This window comes from Otolemur garnettii, unplaced genomic scaffold (genome assembly GCF_000181295.1).
Source record: "Otolemur garnettii isolate 467f Iridium unplaced genomic scaffold, OtoGar3 scaffold00081, whole genome shotgun sequence".
Lineage (NCBI taxonomy): Eukaryota > Metazoa > Chordata > Mammalia > Primates > Galagidae > Otolemur > Otolemur garnettii.
This window is the reverse complement of record NW_003852476.1, coordinates 7454967-7464536: the sequence shown is the minus strand read 5'-3', so window position 1 is coordinate 7464536 and position 9570 is coordinate 7454967.

Sequence of the window (9570 nt, the reverse complement as noted above, 5' to 3'; positions counted from 1 at the left end):
AAAAAAAAAAAGACAAATGCTGTTATTATTCCACTTACCTTAGAGTAGTCAAAATCATAGAGACAGAAAACAGGATGGTGGTTGTCAGGGGCTGGGGCAGGGAGGGATGAGAAGTTATTGCTTAAGCTTCAGTTTCTAAGATGAAAAGGGTTATAGAGATGGGTGTTGGTGGTAGTTGCTCCATTGTGACTGTGTACTGAACCATACACTTAAAGATGGGTAAGACGGTACATTTATGTTATGTGCATTTTGCCACAGTAAAAAAAGAATGAAAAAAAAGGACCATTGAGAAACCATTGCAGCTGAACAGAAGGTGAAGGCCAATAACAGTCCCAGTGTTACTGTCATTAAAATGATTTGAAGATGAAGTTTTTTGAAAAGTACAATTGACTGACCTGTTTCGAAAGTTGTTTATAGTCCAAGAAATCAAATGATTCAATCAACACAAAAGTGTTTCGACTTGACCATTTCAGTCAGGGGAGACGGAAAGAAGTTTGACTCACAGTAACTATACAAATACATTTAGTCCATACTGAAAAGGACTTTCTAAGTACTTAGGCCCTTGTGCCTAACAAAGATCTTACATTAAATTCATTCATGTCTTTAAAAAGTTGATGCATAGACCTTTCACCACACACTTAGATCATTTCAACATCACTCACAATGATGGGAAGAAAAAGCCCCAGCACTATCACAGGGGATTGTTTTTAATGAGCTTTTCATTTCAGCCGGGCACCTGGCTCCAATGCCTGCTTCACATGCAGGCAACACATTGCTTATTGCTCAACAGAAGATCGGCCCCTTGCAAAGCAGTGTGTTCCATATGCTGTTGGTTTCCCTTATTACAGAATACCTCACCCAGGAGAGGAGAGATGTGGTTCTATTCTTTCTTATAGAAATGGTGCTGACCAGGAGCTGCTGTTGGGTTTAACGGCCTTTATAAATTAATTGTGGTAAGGGTTAAACAGTACAGTATGGAGCTCCGAAATACTAAAGGAACTCAGAAGCTTGTTTTATTACAACATTCACTTTTCTAATCTCTTGCAGACTCTAACAGGGAGTGTTACATTTAGCAACCCTCCTGACAATCTTCAAGAGAAAGATGGCTAACTGGAGCCCTCCGACGACTGTGCTATCTGTCTTTCCATTGGGCTCTCTAGCTTCCATGGTCTCATTGTCACAGTTTTCCCAGGAGACTGGAAAAGACATTGCACAAATGTTTTCTCTTTCCAGGGCTCATCAAACAAATGCATGTATTTGGCAACTACACTGTTCTCCTTACCACTTTACTTCATCAGTTAAAGACCACCTGCTCTGCATTCTGACTGGGTAGCATCAGTGAGCGTGGGATAAATTACAGAAGACAGCTGGCAATTACTAGAGACTTTCAGGAATCAGTGGTCAAATGCTTCAGTTCATCCTAAGGATTTCTGATGTGCTTTAGAACAGGTGGCTAACTTTAAGAATAGATGACCTGATTTGGGATTAGTACATCTCAGCACTCATTGGGGAAAAAAAAAAAACTACTTATTATTCAAAATGCATCAAACTGGGCTCAGCACCTGTAGCTCAGGGGCTACGGTGCCAGCCATATACACTGGAGCTTGCTGGTCCGAATCCAGCTCGAGCCTGGCAAACAACAATGGCAACTACAACCAAAAAATAGCTGGATGTTGTGGCAAGCACATGTAGTCCTGGCTACGTGGGAGGCTGAGGCAAGAGAATTGGTTAAACCCAAAGACTGAGGTTGCTGTGAGCTGTAACTCTGCGGCACTCTACTCAGGGTGACAGCTTGAGACTCTGTCTCAAAAAAAAAAAAAATGCATCAAACTGAAATCACAAGCTATAATATAATTGAAAAGTTTGCATTTCTAACATTTCCACTGCCTTTAAGTTTTTCTTCCCTCATGTTAACGATCTTTCTGAAATATTAATAAGTTAATATGTATTAATATTTGATATCAACTAAATTAATTTTATGCTAATAATTATCACTTTATTCATATCTAAGAAAGATTGTCAAAACCAGAGATCGTCAAAACAAGGCCCAATATTACTGGGCCATCTTCTCTCACGAAACTTTGGTTGATCACATTTACTCCTAGAATTTCAAATTTCTGAATACTTAAAATCTTTTACTTTAAAAGACAAGTTATCCCCTTAACTTCAGACCATCTGCTGAACACATGCATATTCCTGCCAATTGTGAGGAACAGAATGAAGTGTTCTACAACTTGGAGCGGAAGGTTTCAGCTGGGAGTCATTCCAGAAGTCTAGAGAGACTAGCAGCACTAGACCCAGAGCAATAGCATTAAGGAGGGGAGGAGGGCGTGGAAGAAACATCCCTAAGATTGAAGCCTCAGGACTTGAAAACTAGGATGTTGGAAAAATAGAGATGCTGGGTGTAGAAAATATGGGAGAGAAGAAGGTACAATAACATAGAAGAGATAATGTGAATGGTTTTAGAACTGATGATTGGCAGGTCTCGAGAACCTCCGGGTAAAGACAGGGTGAGACTATAGCAGCCTAAAATCTAGGTGAGAATTTGAGGTCCTGGTCATGAACATGTGGAAACATAATGAGCAGAAAACAACACAGGAGCCCGTGGTTCGTCCTTGTTTCATAGTCATCACCTAATTGGTTTTCACTAGGATTTGATTGTGTATTTCAAAATATCACAGTTTTATATATGATTAAGAAAATGGATAACAGCAATTTAACCGTCACGGGTATCATAACATAAAAAATGGCTTACGTCAAAACTAAATGTGGCACTTTTTCTTGTATAGTCATAAAAATGGCTTTGCAAGAAAACAAAGCAGTGTATTGACATGTTTTAATTGCTGGAAGGTGTTTGACCGGGAGACATGAGATCACAATTACCTAGTTTGGAATTTTACCAAGCCACTAAAATTAATCCTCCTCTTATATCCATGGATTAAAAAAAATTCATTAATACCAGCAGAGGAGAAAGCAGCAGGCTAATTTAGGCATTTTCAGTATCACTGCCAATGTACTCCTCTCCACTACCTACGGAGAGGCGAGGCCATGAGTTAAGTTAAATGCAGAGGTGGCTGCCTAAAAGGTCTGAGTATATTTTTGTTCAGGCATGTCATGATGTTTTTCTAATGCTGAGTTTCTCTGATGTGGGTCTCCCAATAGCATTAGCTTCACTTCTTCTGTAAAATCATTAAGAGGAGCCCTGCCGCCTGTGACAGTGCATCACTGCCTGGAACAAATAGGCCCATTCAGGGTGCTGGAAGCAACCAGCAATTGTCTCCTAACCATAATTCCACGCATTACCCGCTTTCCTCTGAGAATTACCTTCTATAGTGAGAAAAATAAGTGAGATTTAAAAAGCATGATAGTTTTATCTAGAGTTAGCATAGACCTGGGATTATTAATATCAAAATTGATGAACTTTGCCAAAGAAGAGTTTGGCACTTCCTTTTGAAAACACAGAATTTGCAAATACTCTAGGTAATTTACTTCGACGTTGTGCTTCTCTCAGAGCTGTAGGTTCAGTGCCTTGCAAGTTGACCTGACCTTCCTGCTTACTAGTCTGATTTCTTATATACACTTCTGATATTGAACATAGCAACATATTATAATGAATTGTCTCCTTTCACTTTTCCCCTCTGAACCATGAACAGTTTAAGGAAGGGATTATTCTCTTTCTCTTCTTTTGGTTTCCCAGAATACAGAATATATCCATGCTATGCTATATTAAATTAACAATGGGACATTTTCTTCTCTTTTTAATGTTTCAGAACTGTAAGTGAAATACAGCTAAAGGGTGTCAGGTTTTATTATCTGTGTAGGAATATTTGTACTTAATTGAATTTTAGACATAACTGAGCTTATTTTGCAACAGAAAATTGCCTACATAAAAGAACTTCCAACTGAAGTACTTTAAACGGTTTATAGAAGTGCTCCGATGTTGACTCCCTGGGCCACTGAATACCTGCATCCTCAGTGTGAACTAAGGACATTTTTCTACACAGGTAAAGACACGAGAATGGTTGAAATGTACCTTTTTTGTGACGTTAAGAGTAAGTCATGATGTTGACCTAAAATATTTTCTTATGAAAAGGAAAACATGTATGACAATTAAATTATATTGTCAGATATGTGAAAAGAGAAAAACTTTAAACATATTTTTGCTTTCTATATGTATATTAGCAAAAAACACTACCATAACCTTAGCAGGCATCAAGTTCAGGCATAACATTGGGGGTAACTGTCTTGCAGGCATAATATTTTATTAATTATTCACTTTCATGAAATCAGTTACACATGAGTTGTTCAAACAACCATAGATTGAGCTGTAATGTTAGGATAATGGCCAAACAGCAGATACAGAGATGTCATTTCAAGCTAAGTATCAAGAAAGGCAGGGAACATGCGCAAGGCGGTTCTCCGGGTGACCTTGGACTGACCCAGTTCTCTGCCCTTTTCTCTCTTGAAGTTCTCAAAAATAACTATAGAATGTGCTGGCAAGCAGCTTCCTGAGGGAAGAAGGAACTGACTGGAACAGCCCATGCTCTATTCTTGCCCCCATTGGAACAGGAAATCCTTCAACACTTTAGCCCCTGGGGTATAAATTCCGAGCAGACTGCCTTCCAGGGTCCCTCACATGCAGCACAGGGGCACACATAGCTGAGCTTCCAGATACCTTGGGCAGCTTTCCTGAGCGTTAGATTTGCGGCTCACCTTGAATCCTAGGTCTCTACTGTCCTTTTCTGCCTGTCTGGGAATGGTAAAGTTAGTTACTTCACTGAAGTTGTATGAGTATGCTTTCTCACCAGATTCATGCAAATGATAGAAGTTGAAGCTCAAAGTGCCCCCAACTGAAGTGTGTGGACTCTGTCTTCTGGTGATTGGCACAGGGATGGTCTTGCTGTTCTCCGTGCAGTGGTAGTCCTGCCCTGGGGCTCGTAACCAGTACACAGAGAACCTTCATGATGTGGTGGAGGGGAAGCTGAAGGTGAAGCGTATGGGTCAGAGGAGATCACAGTCAACCACAGGGCAAGTATCTGGGAAACTAGCACCAGTCTGCGATTTCCAGAGGCTAGGACCCAATTATAGATCGGAAGTTCAGAGATTTAACTCAGAGGTCAGGAAACTTGTCAGTTGTGACCAGTTGTCAGGAAGAAGAGGAAGGTCTAGGAATAAATCATTTGCCTGGAGTAAATAGCAAGGTCAGAGGAGGCATGAGGTCCAGAATTCAGACCCAAAAAGCATGACTTAAGAAACCAATTCTCAAGTCTGTTGGTATAACCCAAAGGCGTTTTGACCTAAACGTTCTTAATGCTTTCTCCATGCCGTCTGTCTGTACAGAGGGAAGACTCAACTGGAGATAGCTTCAGGGCCATTCTGACAGCCTTCTATTTATTTAATATGGTTCATTGCATCTTCAGCTTCTTTCTGAAACACTCATTTCCCTCATCTCTCTATGGTAGCCTCATTGGGCTACTAGCTTTTCTTTGAAGATATCGAGTGTTCTCAGGGCATTCACATTGGCTGTTGCCTCCACAACTCCTCCCCCATGACATTGCACCATTCACTTTCCCGTAGTCTCTAGTCTAGTATTCACTGAGGTCTTTCTTAACAGCCCTCCATAAAATAAAACCAATGCGTCAGTTTCCAGCCCTTCCCTGTTTCACTTTCATTCTTAAGTCCTATCCCTATACTATCGCTTGACACCTTATATTCACAAATTGCTTATTTGTGACCAGGATATAAGTTCTATATGGGTAGAGAATTTGTTTATTCCCCATCTTATCCCCATAACCTAGAAAGAAGGATAACACATAATATTTACTTAAGGAATAAACAAATGAAAATATTAAGTGCCAGTTACAGTCAGCTGGAAATGTGATAAATAAGGAAGACCAGAGTAACAGAAAATAAAGAGGATTCTGAGTATAACTAGGGTGACTGTATGTCCTAACTTTGTAAGACTAGTCCTGTTGTACAATTATAGTTCTAATAAATTATTGATAGTGCTCTTGCTTACCCTTACATTATTCTGGTTTAGATAATAATTGAAGACCACTTTAAGTATATTGTTTCCAGAAAGCATGCATGAAATAAAAGCAAATAATAGGTGAGTTCTGACTATGTTTTAAAGTGTAAATGCCTGAAGGCTTTTTTTGACTGGTTCTTTTTCCATTGAAACAGCATTTGCCTCCACTGGAGACCAATCTCTAAGGCAATTGCTGCAAATGCAAATGGTCCAGTGGCCACCTAGATAACAGAGATTGGTGGGATGGGAAGATTTGAAGATGGGGAGGCATGTGAAGGCTATGTGTGAACAGCTAGATTTCTATGTGCCATCTACTAGGGCAGCTACTATGCATCCATAGAAGATTGTGTTGCCATGTTAAAATACAACTGCAATAGCACCATCTATTTTTTCGAGGCAGAGTCTCACTCTCTTGCCCAGGCTACAGTGCCATGGCATCAGCCTAGCTCACAGCAAACACAAACCCCTGGGTTCAATGGATCGTCCTGCTTCAGCCTCCCTAGTAGCTGGAACTATAAGTGACTGACATGACACTGGTTATTTTTCTTGCTTTTAGTAGAAACAGGGTCTCACTTTACACAGGCTGGTCTCAAACTCCTGAGCTCAAGTGGTCCTCCTGCCTTGGCCCTCCCAGAGTGCTAGGATTATAGGCATGAGCCGGTCATCATCATCACACCTGGTCATCATCCTTCCACAATTTAAAGAAGAATTTTAAGTCCAAATTTTTATGTAAAATCTTCAAATTTTTAAATGTGACAACTAATTCAAAAGTTTTAAAATATCATGCGTGCAAAACAAATCACAACTTCTGTCAAGATGCAGTCTGTGAGCTCAGGTTCAAAATGCGATCTATGAAAAGATCATAGAATGTATTGAAGGTTCCCCTCTCATGTCCATGAATGAAGAACTGGGCTAAAAAGAATTTAAATTGCTTTTTGTTAAGGTTTCAAGATTTATATTTATAGGCAACAGAGACATTTTTACCTCCTTATATAAACCTTGCTCAAATGGTATGAGGATGTCAGCATGATATTATTTTGTTTTGGATTTGTTTTGTTGTCAATTTTCAGAAAATTTGGCGAGGGCCTTCTCTGCACATTCAAGGAATGTTGACTAGAAGTAAAAAAATAAAAATAAAAAACTGTCTCAAGAGAGAAAGCATAGTGCATTTGGAGCATAAAGGAAATGTTAAAGAAAAGAACCAGAAAAGAAGACAATGGATTAAGTTGAAACAACCCTATTGGGAAAAAAAGAAATTATTCAAGTGCCGAGACTTGGAAAAATTTGGTATTTAAAGTAATTATATGGTTCCCTGGTGGGTCATAGATAAAATGGAAAACTAAGTTATGGGAAACAAAGTTGATAAGTTATAACCCCCCATGATGAGACCATTATCACTCTTGTGCAATATACATTAATCATATTAACGCTGGTAGTTGCTCTGAAAGGTAAACAGTGAAGAAAATGTCTTTTTAAAGAACGAGTCGAAGATTCAAACTCCATCAGTTTTCTGGTCTGTCAATATATTGGAACCTCAAAACAATAAAATCAAGACAGAGTACATTTAATTCCTACATTTAGAAAACATCACTGTGTTTTTGTTGACCTTGTGAATGGGAAGAGAACAGTTTTGAACAGAGGTCAAAATAAGTGATTCAAACTTTGGTGTCTACTCAGATGTATGAAGCTACAGAGAATAGACTCCCAATGTAAGGAGAAAAATCTGAAAAAAAATAATGAAATTATAATTTTTTCTTAAGTCCATCCAAGAGCTAGTGTCACAAGATACCCAACTGTTCTGAAATCCAAAAAGGGAAAATCACTTCCAAGAATAAAACTGGACCCAAATACCATTTCATCTGTGACTGAGTACAAGGAAGGAGATAACAAAAAGTAAGTTTGTTGTTGCACAGAAGCCCTTCACGGAGGGCTTACCTAGGTGCCCAGAATAGCTACTGGTGCCAAGTGAGAAGGTCAAGAACTGGAGCAAGGCCATAGAGAGGCCTGCCGGCTGCGTGGAGGGTATCAGACAGCAAGTCCTGCCTACATCTTCCATATGTGAATAAAAAGCCTTACAGACTGGAGCAGGGAAACAAAGCCACACCCTGGACACACAGGCAAAGGCCTATTGCAACTAGGAGAGAAACAGAAAGTTAGCTCTTCACTTCTGGAAAAGGTAAGAAACCATCTGCATACAAAATCCTGTTGGGAGCACCATGTAAAGATCTCCTAATGGAAATGTCATGGAACTCCCAGTAAAGAGCAAATACAAGGAAATGAGGGAAAGAGATACTGAGGAAACCCAACACCAAGACCCAAGCATATTGAAATTACTCTGACCCAGGCCCTGCTAGAACAGGAGAGAAACCTTTCTCCTACTAAAGCATAACACAGTGTACCAACTAATAGCAGGTTATCACCAAGAGAAAAACAGGAACAAAGAGTCTCCCTCTCCGGTATTCCATGATGGCTAAAAGCTGGGAATAGGTAACTAATTCTGAGAGAGATTGCCTATCACTTCAGCCTCCACAAGAGTGCTAGGCCACTAGGAGAGGAATCTGGAGCATTTGATCCCCTGAAAATTATCACAGCAACAGTAAAACTTGGAGCAGCTCAGAAGCCAATATTAATCTTCTGATAAAAAAAGATGATCAAATCCCCAAGTGTAAGTACTGCTTTTCTCAGTCTTAAGTGTCCTGCTTCTTATCCAGCATCTGGCAAGATAATTATTAACTATTGCACAACGCACCAAAAGCATGAAAAAAAACCTCATAGTCAAAACTCAAAGCAATCAAAAAATCCAGATTCAGAGATAATCAGATCTTAAAAGTATGAGAAAGAGTCTTTAAAATAATTATAAAATGATGATAATTAAAATTTAAAAGGTGTGATTAAAAAAGATAAAACATAAATAAACTGATGGTAAACAGGAATAAATGAAAACTTTGAGAAAGTATCAAATGGCTATGGTAAAAATAAAACATGATATTGGATGATACTAGAAATGAGTCATTCCTTTGGTGACTTCATTATTTAACTTGAATTGTTTAAGGAAAGAATAACATGAATTTTAAAATGCATTAATAGAAGTTACCCAAACTGAGACATTAAAGAGGTAAATGAGTGAAAAACATATAGAGCATCTGAGAGTTGGGACACAGCATCAAAGGGACTGACATAGTTGTAGTTGGCATCCCCAAATAAAAAGAGATACAAAAATGGCAGAAGGAATTTCTGAATATTTCACAGCCAATGGGAATGAACAACATCAAAATATGTCTCTACCAAACTCATAGGAACAAAGACCAGAATTTCATCAGACATCTCGTCAAAACTATCCAAGCTAGAAGAGAGTAGAGTAATGTATTTAAGATGTGGAAAAGAAAGTTATCCATCCAGAATCCATATTCAATGAAAACTTCCCTCAAAAATGAAGAGTAAGTGGAAAACTTTTTTTCAGGTAAAACCCAAGTGAATTGATTTCCAGAAGCTGGCAGAGATAATATAACAGTCTTTTATTTTTTATTTTTTTATTTTTTTTT